This window comes from Bison bison, unplaced genomic scaffold (genome assembly GCF_000754665.1).
Source record: "Bison bison bison isolate TAMUID 2011002044 unplaced genomic scaffold, Bison_UMD1.0 scf7180017864168, whole genome shotgun sequence".
NCBI lineage: Eukaryota > Metazoa > Chordata > Mammalia > Artiodactyla > Bovidae > Bison > Bison bison.
This window is the reverse complement of record NW_011494740.1, coordinates 1,311,071-1,326,727: the sequence shown is the minus strand read 5'-3', so window position 1 is coordinate 1,326,727 and position 15,657 is coordinate 1,311,071.

Below are 15,657 nucleotides of genomic sequence, written 5' to 3'. Positions count from 1 at the left end.
ATCCTTATCAGATTATAGCAAATCACCTTTTCAGTTCTGATTTAGTGCCTTCAGACATTCCAGATCCATTACATAGTTGTGAAAAATAGAAACAGAAAAGGCAAGAAAAGCACATTCAAAAGGAAGGCAATTGACAGCTGTATTTTCTTTTCCTTTTTCCTCCATCACTCCCTCCTTTCAAACTTGAATATCCAGCTATGTAACAAAAGAGCTCCTTTCATTTTGTTTGGATGGTGCTAACGGTTAGTTGATTTCTCCAGTTCACACTTGCCTGAATCTAACTTTAGCAGATCTGGACAACAAATCAGGAATCCAGGAATGTGATCTCTTTGCTAACTCTTCGAGTGCCCTTCTAGAATCTCTTGAAGGTGACTGAGGTTTGAAATGACCTAGTTTGGTCTTTTGTGGAAAGAAAGGAATCCAATGACAACATACTAGATGGCTCTGAAGTTTCCATTGTGTGAATGTAATAACAGCTACAGATTATTACCTTATTTTAAAGCGCTTTGAAAATGGAAACTTTTTTTTAAATTTAGAATTAATCAATTAATAAATACCTATTAAGAATGGATACAGACAGTGTGGGGTATTCAAAGCAGAGGGAAATAGTAAGAATGTAGATCTACTCTCATGGAAGGAAAAAAACACCATGAAATTCCTGTTAGTTGGGTAGCAAAGTGGTTTCAGGGAGGTGTTGGCATCTGGGTTGACTGTGGAAAGTAGAATTGGAACAGGTGAGTGATGAATTCTAGGACAAGGGGGGAGATGTACACAACTGGGGGAGTCACAGGAATATGTGGAGAATGGTAAATGGCCGGCATGACTTAAGGGAAGTGTTTGTATAGCAGAACAATGAAGCTAAGAAACAGGAAAGGAGAGATGGAGTCAGCCTGTGGACGGCCTTCAATGTCACCTCAGTAGTCTGAACTGTAACTCTAGGCAATGAGAAGTCATTGGAGACTTTTGAGCCATAGCATGGCATGCTGGAAATAGCATATTATTAAGAATTCGCTTTTCTTTTTATAGGCTGTTTATAGTAGCTTTGCATATAAATACTTGCCAGTCTCTCCAGGGCCATGAGCATACTTAGAGAAAACTGACTGTCTGTGTCCTGCAGACTTGGAGGTCTGCGTGAGGTGGCAAAAATGACTGTAGTTCTACCCTAGAGTGTCCCTACAGTGTCCTGGGTGATTCTTAGGAGATGGGAAGGCAGAATTTTCCCAGAGTGTGGCCAGGATGATAGATGAGGTTAATGGGAGGGTTGGTGCCTGTTCTGTGTATCAAAGGCGCTGGTCTTTAGTTTACCTGCTGTAGCTTTAATGTTATCAAAAAGATGATCTTTTACTTTTATCTAGTTTATTTCACTTTTTCTACTTCATAGTCAGTGCTCCCGTTTCATTTAGTTTAGCTTTTCCAATTTCTCCATCTCTTTTCTTTTTCTTTGATGTTCTTACTCAAGCCTTTATCAAACATGGTAGAAAAGTTTTTGTTTACATGTTTATAAATAGTATGTATAATATATATATTTTAGAAAACTTAGGAACATTTGCCTAACTAAAAACTTTATGACATTTTGATTCCACATGTTTGACTTAGTATGAATAGAATGCTAGATTTCTAGTTCAAAAAAATAGGTATGCAACAAACAACAAAGGTTTACTGTGTAGCACAGGTAACTATAGTCAGTATCTTATAATCTATAATGGAAGATAATCTGAAAAATAATGTATGTTATATGTATATACTGAATCACCTTATTTTGCACCTGAAATATTGTAAGTCAACTATACTTCAATAATATATATATATATATTTTTTTTTTTTTTTAAGAAAAAAAGTATCAGTCCAGAGATAATAGGTCTCATGTAGAGATCCTTAAATTTTGAAGGTTTCTGGATGAGGAAACAGTGGACCCTGGTATAAAAAACTTATGCTGTCACATTTATGTTTGTTAAAATACTTTGAATTATTTCCTATGTGTTATCCTCAGCAAATTTCAACCTTCAGTTTTTCCTTCCACTCCTCAATTGCTTCAAAATGCAAATGATCATGGCTTTGGGTCTGAACAAAAATCACAATGATCTGAAGTTCGATGTACAGAAATTTGCTTTTTGTCTATCATCTGACCCATCAGTCAGTCAGCCTAAGCTTCTGTTAAGTATCACCAAATATGATCTTGGACCGCAAGGCACTTACAATTGCCAGCTCTCCTAGGACATTTAAAGTAGGGTTTTATTTACAAAAATTGAAAAGGTTCACAGCACAGAAGAAAAGCACACCTCTCCTACATTCCAGAGGAACGTTGGATTCTGTGAGTCACTGTTTTCCTGTTGGCCCAGATGGTAGAGAGCTGACTGACTTGGGTGATCCACAGATGACTGCCTCACAGCTCCCGCTGGCTTTATAAAGAGCACTGGATTGAGGGTCAGGAAATGTGGGGTTTAGTCCCAGCTGGGCCACTAACTACCCATACAAACTTGCGGCAGATGTTTTATCCTTTTTGGATTCAATGTCTGTATGTAAAATAAGGAGGCTTAACCAGCTCTTTCCACTTTTCAGATGCCTGCTCTGTACTAGTTAGTAGATGCTCCTTTTATTCAACATCCCCATGAAGTCAACCTGATGATCCATGATACACATGCTCAACTTGAGTCATAAGAGTAAAGCTTATAATGCATTAGTCCAGTGTTTGCTATAAAAGGATCACACCCCAACATTAAACATTGTATTCTAGATCCAGAATCCCCAAAGGTGGGGTTTAATTAGCTCTTAACTGTAATCATTGTCTCTCAAAGTCTCAGGATTGGGAAGAAGTCTCCCAGGTTTGGGCTTCCTAGGTGGCTCAGTAGTAAAGAATCTGCCTGCCAATGCAGCAGCTGCTGAAGACTCGGGTTCAATCCCTGGGTTGGGACTATCCCTTGGAAGAGGAAATGGCAACCCACTGCAGTATTCTTGCAGGGAAAATTCCATGGGCAGAGAAGCCTAGAGGGCTATAGAGGGGTCACAGAGTCAGACCCACTGAGCAAATGAGCACTCCCAGATTTAGCCATCAACCTCTAAACCTTGAGGCCTTTTAATTTTTTCTTCTGAATCAAGTAGTAATTCTCCTTTTAATTGGTGGAAATGTAACCACACCATACAGAGCCCCAGTTTCTGAAAATTGTGTTTATTGTGCTGAATTTGTTTGATGTCTGAATAAATTGATTTGATTTCCTGTGAAGCTATCTATTCTTCTCCCACTATGAATTCTTCCCTTTCCCAAGTGCTCCACCTCTTTATTTCTTTAATTAGCAAAAATCTGTTGCCTTTTTCAATATAGACTAAATGATTGTGACTCTTTTTAGTTTCCCAAACTGTTAGACTTTTACTAGGGTCACTGAACCTTTTTTCATCATTTATCCACTCCATAACCAATGGCACCTAAAGCCATTCCATCCTTTTTCTGTTTGTTGAAAATTTCATCGTAGGGATTCTCTCATGGGGGCTGTGCAATGGAGAGGGAAAAATATAGTCCAGGGAGAGTTTTTTTTCCTTACTTAAGAGTGGAAAAGTAAAAGCTTTCCAGAGTACTAGAGAAATATATTCACCCTTACCATATGCCATCTTAAATCCTATCTAAAATATGGGAATGTCTTGGTCCTAGACTTCCCCTGCTGAATAATTCATGATCCTGCCTTATCGTCTATCCTCCATGCTTTCTAATTGTGATTTACTCTTATGCTTTTATTAATATTTACCTCATGTTCAATTTTAATAAATCCCATACTTCCTGCTTAGAGTTATATCTTATACAACCTAAGATTTTCATGAAAAACTCCAGTTTGACAGGCAAAAATGTTTATCTGAGACAAGAGGTCTAACAGGTGATCAGACCTTACCTATCCCAAATTACCTGGCCTGTTGCCCCTATAGCAATCACCCTAAACACAGCAATGATTATGTCATGTCTTCATTTAGACGCCTTCAGCGATACCACTCTGTTTGTAAAGAAAACCATATGTTATACAGCACAGGGAATGTAACTAATGCTTTATAATAACTGTAAGTGAAGTATAACTTTTAAAAATCATGAATCACTGTGTTGTACACCTGAAACTTCATAACATTGTAAATCACTTGTTGTTGTTTAGTCGTTAAGTCATGTCTGACTCTGCCATCCCACGGACTGTAGCCTGTCAGGTTCTTCTGTCCATGGGATTTCCCAGGCAAGAATTCTGGAGTGGATTGCCACCTCTTTCTCCAGATCTTCCTGACCCAGGGATCAAACCTGCATCTCCTGCATTGGCAGGCAGATTCTTTGCCACTGAGCCATCTAGGAAGGCTGTAAATCGACTATATTTCAATTGAAAAAACATCCAAGTTCATATTCTGGCATTAAAGATCCCCCCCAAATTCAAGCCCAGTCTTCATTTCATTTACATACCCTGTAAATGTGCTTCAGTCAGGAGAAACAATTTGCTCATCATAATATCTGTGCCTGTAGCTCTTCGTCTATGTTATTGTCAATGGAGTGCCTGTTGCCAGGTGAATATTTCTCAAATCCTTTAATACTTCAAAACCACCTTCTTTAGGAAATGTTTCCTGATCGTTTTTTGAACCTCCCAGGGAAATTGGTACTTATGACATTTTCTACTCTTTACACATATGCTCACTTATTTTATCCTCAAATTCATTGCTCCATCCTTGGAGCCCTAACTCTTCCCCCTGACACAGGGCCTATCATGGAATAGGTGGTCAGTAACTATTTATGACTGTGGAACATTTTTTGAAAATAAATCCTTTCCTACCTTTCTCTGTTCCTAGCCCTTTTACCTGATTCGACTAAAAAAAAATTTTTTTTTAGAGCTGCTAGTATGTTTCTGTCAGGGTCATAGAAACTGTGTTCAAAAGACCAATATAGCTTCATTACCATTTTTGAGGAATTTAAACAGTCTTGTTGGGGAGCAGAGATAAATAGGCAGTTTCTATTCCATACGGTAAATTCCATGGGTGAGCTAAGTACTGGGCACTTCAGGAGCTCCACGACCATCCTTGCTCATGAGAGGGAGCTTTGGGTGTGTTACTTTGAATGCCAGGTGTACATCGGGGTGGCATGGAGAAACACATAGAAAGGCAAAGTTTGGTCCTTCTTGGCGCCACTTGGGAGGAATGTACGATATGCTTTGTGTTTGGGGTATGGGATCAGGAGGGACAGTCTGCATGTTGGCCTGACCGCTGTGTCTTGCTGCCTGGTAATTCAGTCAAGGTGTGAGGGTTGTTTGAGTAGATATGTTTCAATATTGCTTTGACGTAAAAAGGGCTTGAATGTACTCTTCTGGTGTATACCATCACATGCTGAGAGTTTTGACTGACTTAAACTGTACCTAACGCTGAGCGGGCTTCCCTGCTGGCTCAGATGGTAAAGAATCTGCCTGCCTTGTGGGAGACCCAGGTTCGATCCCTGGGTTGGGAAGATCCCTTGGAGAAGGGAATGGCTACCCACTTCACTACTCTTGCCTGGAGAATTCCGTGGAGAGGAGCCTGACAGTCTGTAGTCTATGGGGTCACAAAGGGTTGGTCATGACTGAGCAACTAGCACTTTCATTACTGAGTACACTTAAAATCGATGCTTTTGGACTTCCTTGGTAGTACAGTGATTAAGAATCTGCCTGCCAATGCAGGAGACATGAGTTCTATCCCTGATCTGGGAAGATTTCACATGCCAAGGGGTGACTAAACCCCTGGCCCTTGTGCTACATTACTGAGCCTGTGGTCTCTACCTGTGCTCCACAACGAGAGAAGCCGCTGCAATGAGAAGCTGTGCATTGCACCAGGAGAGGAGCCCCTGCTCACCACAACTAGAGAAAGCCCCGGTTCAGCAACCAGACCCAGTGCAGCCAAAAATAAATTAATTAATTCAAAAAAATTGGTGCTATGTATCTTTGGATGCTCTGTGATGGATGCTATCTCAGGGCATCTGGTTCCATCTGTTTCCTTTAAAGGAAATCTTAAGATAGCCTTCAAGAGCCTCCATGACAACAAGGGGGAGAATGTAGAATTCTACTTTGACAGTGTTAGTCCCTCAGTCATGTCTGATTCTGCAACCCCATGGACTGTAGCCCACTGGTCTCCTCTGTCCATGGGATTCTCCATTCCCTTCTCCAAGGGATCTTCCCAAACCAGGGATCGAACCAGGGTCTCCTGCATTGTAGGCAGATTATCAGGGAAACACAAAAGCTTTGTGTTGTCCCTCTGAGCTTCGAACTCAGGACCTTCAGATTATGAGACTGAAGTGCTGCATATTGTGCTAAGGAGGCACCTGTCAACCTTGGCTTCTATATTATTCACGATTTTTTTCCTAAATGTGGACATATAATGGTTGCCCCTTATAATTTGTGCTTAGGGTCACTGTATTATTTTGTGAGCATACTCAGTGTGCCAATACCAGATCTTCTTCATCTCTGTTCAGATCAGATCAGATCAGATCAGTTGCTCAGTCGTGTCCAACTCTTTGCGACCCCATGAATCGCATCACGCCAGGCCTCCCTGTCCATCACCAACTCCCAGAGTTCACTGAGACTCACATCCATTGAGTCAGTAATGCCATCCAGCCATCTCATCCTCTGTCGTTCCCTTCTCCTCTTGCCCCCAATCCCTCCCAGCATCAGAGTCTTTTCCAATGAGTCAACTCTTCGCATGAGGCGGCCAAAGTACTGGAGTTTCAGCTTTAGCATCATTTTTCCTAGAAGGAAATTCACAATCCTGGAGTTTCACTCTATGCATAAGAAAATAGGCAAGTCTATTCACAAGATAACATTAAAGACACCAAAGTTATTAACATGTGGTTAAATGGGCTTTAGATGCCTATGTAAGGGAATGGGAAGAAAAATGGCCTGTTAAGAAGCAAGACTCAAATATCTGTGCAAAAAGTGACCTGATCCCATGAAACTCTTGTAACTTGTTATTTATAGATTTGGTCCTTTGGATTTTTGGAAAAGGTGTCTGTTTCATACTATCTTGGTTTCATCCTATTTTTCACTGTCCTCATTTCTTCAATGTTCCAATATCTTCATTTTCCTACTTTTTCATTAAATTCCATCTTGTATGTCTTTTGTACCCTTTCTGGACCCTTCATTTTGATTTGACTTTCTGTGCTGGGTTTGACTTTCTGTGCTCCAGTATTCTTGCCTAGAGAATCCCAGGGACGGGGGAGCCTGGTGGACTGCCATCTATGGGGTCGCACAGAGTCGGAAACGACTGAAGCGACTTAGCAGCAGCAGCAGCAGCAGATTGCATCTGGCCATGTGGCATGGAGGAACCCCGTTCAGGATCAGATGTCTTCCCCCATTCCCCACTTTCTCTATGACTAGACCAGAAGGGTTCCTACTAGACATTTCTAAAGATAAGTTATGTGTTTATCGTCACAAATGGATATTGCTTTCTATTTTAATTTGTGGAATCTTGTCTTCACTTCTGCTTTCTAGATTGTAAGTTTCTCAAACCGAGAAGTCAAAACGTCTCTTGAATGCAGGAAGTACCAGCCTAGGGCTGACTGCCTCAATAAACACTTGTTGATTTATGTCCCTTTTGAGACTATGAAGATGAAACATCTATAAAATCCACGAATATATTTGCATCTGACTATTTCTCTTTGTGACATAACTATTAACAGCATCTGTAGTGATTGGAAGTATTTGGGGCCCTCTTTTTAGGTTGCATCCTAGGTCTTAATTTTTGAAGAAGTCAGTATCTGCCTTTACTCATAAATTAAAAATCTCACCTTTCACGCTGTTCGCATAGGGTCTCACAAGGGGAAGGAGTTGGCCTGTTACTCATTACTTCTCATTTTCAGACCCTCTGTGATGACTGGATACCATGAGCATTTGGTCCAGATGAGAATCTAATTTTCTGTTCCCTTTGAATAATAATAATGTTCTGTGGGACTCTGGCGCCTTGGAATATTAGTAGGTGTTAGGTATATGAAAAAATATGTCCAATCTATTATGTTTCAGCAATCCTGGATTATTAAAATTAGATAGATTTCTTTATTGCATGGCTATTCCAAGCCTTCCGTGGCTAATGTGTTTTTTCATATTCTAAAAGGTAAACATACTATACATAGCGTTTCCTAAGATTATTTGACTTACAGGACAAACCTTGTACTAATCCCTCTCTCCAAGGGACTTCCCATAGAACTAATGCTCTGTGGTCCCTAAATTTGGAAACCTTGCCAGAGAACTTGTCACACCCCCACCACTAGGACCAACACTGATACCAACATTATTTCCTCTTAAGTACAAATAGCACTTGATGCTTTTCAGAGCATTTCCACATGTATTATCTCATTTCATTTTATTAGCTGTGTTTAGGGCAATCTTCCCAGGTGGTGCTAAAGGTAAGGAACCTGCCTGAGAATGCAGGAGACTGAGACGCAGGTTCAATCCCTGGGTTGGGAAGATCCTCTGGAGGAGGGCATGGCAATCCATTCCAGTATTCTTGCCTGGAGAATCCCTTGGACAGAGGAGCCTGGAGGGCTACAGTCCATGAGGTCGCAAAGAGTCAGACACGACGGAAGCGACTTGGTACATTGAGCATAGCCTGCTGCTGCTGCTGCTAAGTTGCTTCAGTCATGTCCGACTCTGTGTGACCCCATAGACGGCAGCCCACCAGGCTCCCCCGTCCCTGGGATTCTCCAGGCAAGAACGCTCGAGTTAGTGGAGCTAGGCAAGTATAATTTTATCACCCTAGTAGATGAGAAAGGAGAGACATTATCCCAGTAGTGTGTTAGAGAATTTTTGAATTGTATAGAGGTAAAGAGAACACACGTCTATGGCTAGAGAATTCTTGATATTATAAAAAGTAGACTTTTTCTGTTATTTTATTTGATTTTTTACAAACGATTCCTTCCCTTCAGCACGCTGCCCAGAAGAAACTCTTCTACTGCATGAAGTGACATCCACATAATTTCAGATACTGTGGAGGGTGATGCACTTAGATGGTTTGATTCAGTGTTAGGGTGCCGAATGCATTTGCCTGTATAAAACAGATTGATTCAATATTGGACCTTAATGCAATTGGGAGAAAATTGAAGGAAAAGGTTGAAATCTGACCACAGCATTTCATTTATAGCAAAAATTTTGTACAGATTTCTTAGAAATTCTGAACACAGACCACTCATTGGGATGCTTTAGAAACTTCCTTCTGTCCCCAATTTCTACTTGGAACTTCATATACTTTTGATGTGTGTAGTCTGCACTAAATTTCCGTAATTGTTTATAATTTTCTTCACTTGACACTAACGTGAAACTACTTTCACTAGGTGAGTGTAAACAGCATGTTGTGGGTAAGCAGAAGTTAAACAGCAATTATCTAAGTCTATAGATTGGCTTTAGTAACCAGAGTTTTTATTTCTTATTTTCTTTTGAAAGGACATTTGGAGAGAGAGAGAACAGGGCTTGTGAGTAATGGGACTGAACTTCCAGATACTGAAAAGACATTCCTTTCTATAGCTAATCCACTTCCCCCATATAGATCCATCTTCCTTGGAAGCAAAAAAGTATTGTATAAAGGGAGTGAGTGGTACCAAAGAGACTCCTTTCCTCATTCCCAGAATGACACAGATTTATGCAAAGTCATTAAGAGCAGAAATTAAATAAATAAATAAAAATTACCTAAGAGCAATCGGAGAAGGCAATGGCACCCCACTCCAGTACTCCTGCCTGGAAAATCCCATGGACAGAGGAGCCTGGTAGGTTACAGTCCATGGAATCGCTGAGGGTCGGACACGACTGAGTGACTTCACTTTCACTTTTCACTTTCATGCATTGGAGAAGGAAATGGCAACCCACTCCAGTGTTCTTGCCTGGAGAATCCCAGGGACAGGGGAGCCTGGTGGGCTGCCGTCTATGGGGTCACACAGAGTCAGACACGACTGAAGTGACTTAGCAGTAGCAGCAAGAGCAATACAGTTCTTCTACCAAAGTTTAGGCATTGAGCTTTGAGCAGTTGCAGGCTGAGTGGCTACAGATCTTTGTAGAATCTTCATTGACACCACGAAGAGACAGTGCAGTGCAGGATGCTGAAGGGCCAACTAGGGCAGGGGCCTGACATTCTACAGATCTCCTCTATGTCTCTGCTAATGGAGCAGGGTCAGCTTGGCTAAGATGCTTGTGTCGTGATCTGTATCAGGGTAGTGGACCAAGTGGCCCTCTTGAACCTTTCAAGACTGAGGGGGTATAGCTGGAGGAACTAGGCTAAAGCTTGATCTGTTAGGGAAAGCTGGGGTCTAACATTGGTGTCTTGCTCTCCAGTGTATTTTCACTACCTACCAAGAAACACAGAGTCAGGTTCAATAAATACTTATGGGAAAATATGGATTGATGAATGAATATGACAAGGGTACCAGGTAAGAATACCAAGTCTGATGGGGAAAGCCAGGATGGAAATCAGGTGTTGTGCTAAGAGTCTGTGAGGCCATCAAAGATGAAGTCTCATGGTGCCAGGTTTTAGATGGATTAAAAGTGACATAATGTTGGAAACAGAAACAGAAGAAAACCAAAAGTGTGTTGAGTGTGTGACTCTAGCCACCCTCCTTAAGGCTAGATGATTGGTGGTAAACTCCAGACATACACTCTCATGGTTGTATGTTAGATGCATTGTATACTGGCATATACTTGTTAATGATTCCACAGTGTGAGATCAGTTCTTCATGACTGATGTTTATAAAATGCCCAGTTATGCAAACCCCTTTAAATACTGATTAAAAAGTAGGAAGACCCAATGGGAATTTCCAGTCTTGTTTCATTTCCTGTGTAGATAGTTTTCCTAGATAAGCAGCACTCTAGTACACAGATGTACTGTAAACAGGAATGTATTGCATGGCAGGGAAAACCAGCATCCATTTGAAGTTTAACCGGAGACAATTTACATTAGTAGGATAATCTTCGTGGATATCTGGAAGAACTCATAATTCAAGTGGCAAGCCAAATTGATTCTTTCTGGTCCTTGTTTATTGATGTTTGTCAAGCCCCTAGAGTAAGCTTCAAGAAACAGGAGGTTTAAGATTTGTGTCATTCTCATCAACTAGCATAATGCATTAGTAGTGGTTATAGCTCTGGTTTCTATTTATACCATGGGACTGATTTTAGCAAATTCAGTGTGTGGCAGTTTGCCCCTTATTTACATGTTGCTCTGAAACACGTTGGTAATGGAGAATGAATGACTTGATTTTCCGGAGATGAGAATAGAAATGTCTGGGTTATCATGGGACTGCCCATGTACACACTTCACTTGTCACCATCCTATTAAATCAATTTCTGAAATGGAATGCCAAACTTGGCATGCACATCTATCATCCATACATAGGAATCATTAGACTACGTAAATGCTGCCTCTTTGTAGTCATCTGTGCTTTATGTTCATGGGTAGAGTTACTCATTAATATAAATAAGTCACAGACAAAGTCTTAGACAAAAAGTTCTTTGGACTGGTGAATAATAAAAAAGTTTTTTTGTTAATGTGTTTGTTGCTTCCATATGACTTTTTGTTTATGTTCTGGATTATAGCCATTGCCACCATTGTGCAAAAGCCAGAAAGAAATTTAATCGGGTGTTGCCCACAGGGGTTGTTATTTAGTATAGTTTTCAATTTCCACCACATCTTACTAAGTCAGTGGACCCAGATGCAGCAAACCTCTGCTGGGGAGATCTAGGGTACACATGCTCAAAGCCATCATTTCATAATTAAAACATGGTTCTATCTCTTCAGATTTATTTGAAGATAAAATCTCCTTTAAAAATGATCCTATGCTCCTAATTAGAAGTTCCCCCAATTCTTTCCCACAAATATTATGTCTAGTTTCTGGTTCCCTGAAAAACATCTGCCCAATAGTCTTTTTCTAAACATATAATTAATATATTTTCTCAAACATCTCTCGCTTTCTGTTTGCCAGTATGTTTAACCCTACAGCTCTGTAACAGAAATTCTGAAAAACAATGAAATTTCAGAGCACAGTGGGGAAGATATCCCATGCAATCCTCCTCCATGCTTTCTTCACTGTCCGATCTTGAACTTCTAGCTGCTTCCTTGATTGTCAGCTTTTTTCATTCTTCTCTCTCTTTAATCACCTTTTGTATCCGGACTTTGGTCAAGTTCTGTTTATTTGGTCAATATTTCATTTACCTCCATTCATTCACCTGTTCACTCAAGCCTCTACCTTGTACATGGAAAGGGTTAATCTCAGGTTATCATGGGCACTACTGTCTATACCATTCTCTGCCTCAAGCAAAGTACAGGTCTATCATTTTTTATTTAGACCACTGAGCCTGCCCTTTAGGGGTCTCAGAGCAAGAGCCACTGAACACAGGATTGGGCTGCTATAGTGCAGAGTGTATTAAAATGAGGTTATTCTCCTGACAGTCCCACACTCTTGTTTCTTGATACTTTGACTCTTCCATATTCTTAATAGGTGGGTACTGTGGTAGGCAGAATTGTGGGCTTCCAAATGTGGCCACATCCCAATCCCCAGATCCTGTGAACATGTTACTTTATGTGGCAAAATGTAGTTTACAGATGTGATGCAGTTAAGAAAGCTGGGATGGGGAGATCATTTTGGATTATCTGCCTGAGTCCAGGATAATGATAGGTCTCTAAAAGCAGAACACTTTTCCTCATTTGTTCAGAGAAAGAGATGTTACCAGAAAAGTGTCAGAAGGTGGCCACCTTGTTGACTTTGAAGACAGAGGGAGGGGGCCATGTGCCAAGTAATGCAAGTTGCCTCTAGAAGCTAGGAAAGACAAGGAAATGGATCATCCCTTCCTCAGAAAGGACCTGCTGATGCCTTGGTTTTAGACAGGGGGGTCCAGGTCAGACTTGTCATATAAGGTCTGCAGGATAATAAATCTGTGTTGTTTTAAGCCACTAATTTTGAGATAACTTAATATGGTGGCATTGAAAATTAATACAGCTCCCATGACAGCCGTGGGCTTCTAGACTTCTTGGGTTGACTTTTGGTATCTCCTGTCTACTGGCCCCTCTATATTGACCTGTTATCTACTTCAGCCCTTTTTGCATCTCAAAGTGGGGACATCATCCATTCCTTGGTATCTCCTATTGACTGTGCATTTCTCAGCTTTTAGATTCCTTTCTGCCAATAGTTTCTCTGGGCTTCACATAACTATTTTTCCCTCATGTAGTACTTTTCTCCTTCAGTAGACCTTCTATACTAGAGTAGGTTTCAAAGCTTTGAATTACCTGACCCCAAACTATCTTTCTGATTCTCTCCTCCAGTTTGTCATGGTCAAGCCTGTTCCAGTTAAATTGTACTTCTATTTTTGCACATAATCTTGACTTTAGAGACTTGGATCAGTCAGGAGAGGCTAGATCATGCTGGGAAAACAACAAAAACTTCAAAATTTTAGTGACATAAAATACCCAGGTGGGTCTACTGCAAGTTGGGCCCCACAGTTCCTATGTGCCTTATGGAACAGCTATTATCTCAGCAGTTGTTGGCCATGATGCAGCAAAAAGGAGTTTGCACATGAGGTCAGCAATTACACCCGGTCCAGAAGTGACATCTACCCCTTTGACTTTCAACCTAGCTACATGGCTTCATCCCACAAGAATTATAGAATTAAACCTATCATCTATGTGGAAGATGCCCATTGCCATCAGTCTATGATCCTCTGCAGATGGATTGGGGAATAACTTCACATCTATCAAGTCTGTCCACAGCTGCACTCTCCTGCAAAAGAGATTTTTTGGGTGCCCCTGGTCATGTAATGGCAAAGTGGTTATTTCACTGTGTCCTCAGCTTACACCTCCAACAATTATAAGAATTAATAAGGGGAAGAAAAATGTTTGTTTACTCAGTCACCACAATCACGCCTTGACTCCACTGAATGCAAAGTACAGTTGGGCGTTTGGGAACTGTAGTGATGAACTAGACATCCCATAGGGGTACCGGGTCCACTGGCTATAGGAAGGGCTCTGGGATGAACTGCTGCCCCCAGGTTTGGCAGTCATGCAGAAGGTGGTCAGGATGTGTGTGCTCAGTCGCTTCAGTTGTGCCCAAGTCTTTGTGACCCTATGGATCTTACTCCACCAGGGTCCTCTGTCCATGGGATTCTCCAGGCAAGAATACTGGAATGGGTTTCCATATCCTCTTCCAGGGGCTCTTCCTGACCCAGGGACTGAATCTGTGTCTCTTGTGTCTCCTGCATTGGCAGGCAGGTTCTTCACCACTGAGCCACCTGGAAGCCCTGGTCAGGACGTCAGGTGGGACAAATCAGGGAATGCGTTGGGCTTATTTGCATAGGCTTTTGAAGATAACTCTTTTCTAGTTTACTTCACAACTTCTAAAGGAACTTGCAAATATGAATTTTATGAAATTTGAAAATAATATTTTAAGGAATTTTGTGCTACAGTGTAAAAAATACTTGCTTTGGAATTACACACTCCTGAAAAGGATTCCCAGGTCTGGTGTATACTCCTGTGTAATCTTGGGGAAATTATTTTAATTCTCTGAGACTTGGTTTCCTCTTCTGTATAGTGAGTAATATTTTCCTCAAAAGATTAATAAGAAAATAGGAAGTACACTTCATGGTGGTATCTGGCCTAGGTAGGCTCTAAATAAACACTGGTTTCCTTCAGTTTCCTTCATAAGACTCAGTGGGCAGTACTATTTCATTTTGCTTTGTATTAGGTTATATATAGCACCATTAAGCACTGTTTTATAAAGATTACTTTGCGTAAGTTTGCCATTTTATGTAGTTTGCTTTCTTTTTTTTTTCTTTTCATATTTTTTCATTGTGGTTTAATTCACATACCATAAAATCCATGGTTTTAAAGTGTACAATTCAGTGATTGTTATTGTATTCACAAAATTGTACAATCAAAACCACTATTTAGTTCTATAACATTTCATTATCCCTAAAAGAAAACACACACTCTTAGCAGTCACTACCCATTTTATCTTTATCCAGGCCCCTGATGACCACAAATTAACTTTCTGTCTCTATTGACTTGCTTCTTCTGGACACTTCATACAAATAGAACCATACATGTGTGGCCTTTTGTGTATGGATCTTTTCCCTGACATAGTGTTTTTAAGGTACATCATGTTTTAGCATGTATCTGTACGTCATACCACCTGTTTATCACCAAATCATATTCTGTTGCATGGATGTACCAGTTTTTGTTTACCAGTCATCAGTTGATGGACATTTGGGTTATTTTAACTATTCAGATATTATGAATAATGCTGCTATGAACATTGATGTACAAGTTTGGTATGATCACATGTTTTCTTTTCTCTTGAGTATATCTTTAAGTAGAGTTTCTGGGTCACATGGTAACTCTATATAAGCTATTTGAGGGGCTGCCAGACTGTTTTCCAAAGTGGTAGACTTATTTTGGCTGCTTGGTTGGTCAGTTACGTCTGACTTTTTGCAACCCCATGGACTGCCGCCCTCTGTCCATGGGGTTTCTCAAGGGGATCTTCCCAATCGAGGGATTGAATCCAGGTCTCCCACTTGTAGGCAGATTTTTTACTATCTGAGTCACCAGGGAAGCCCATTTTATATTCCCACTAACAATGGATGAAGGTTCCAGTTTCTCCAAATCCTAGTCAACATTTGTTATTGCCTGTCTTTTTTTTTTTTTTTTTTAACCTTTTTTTTT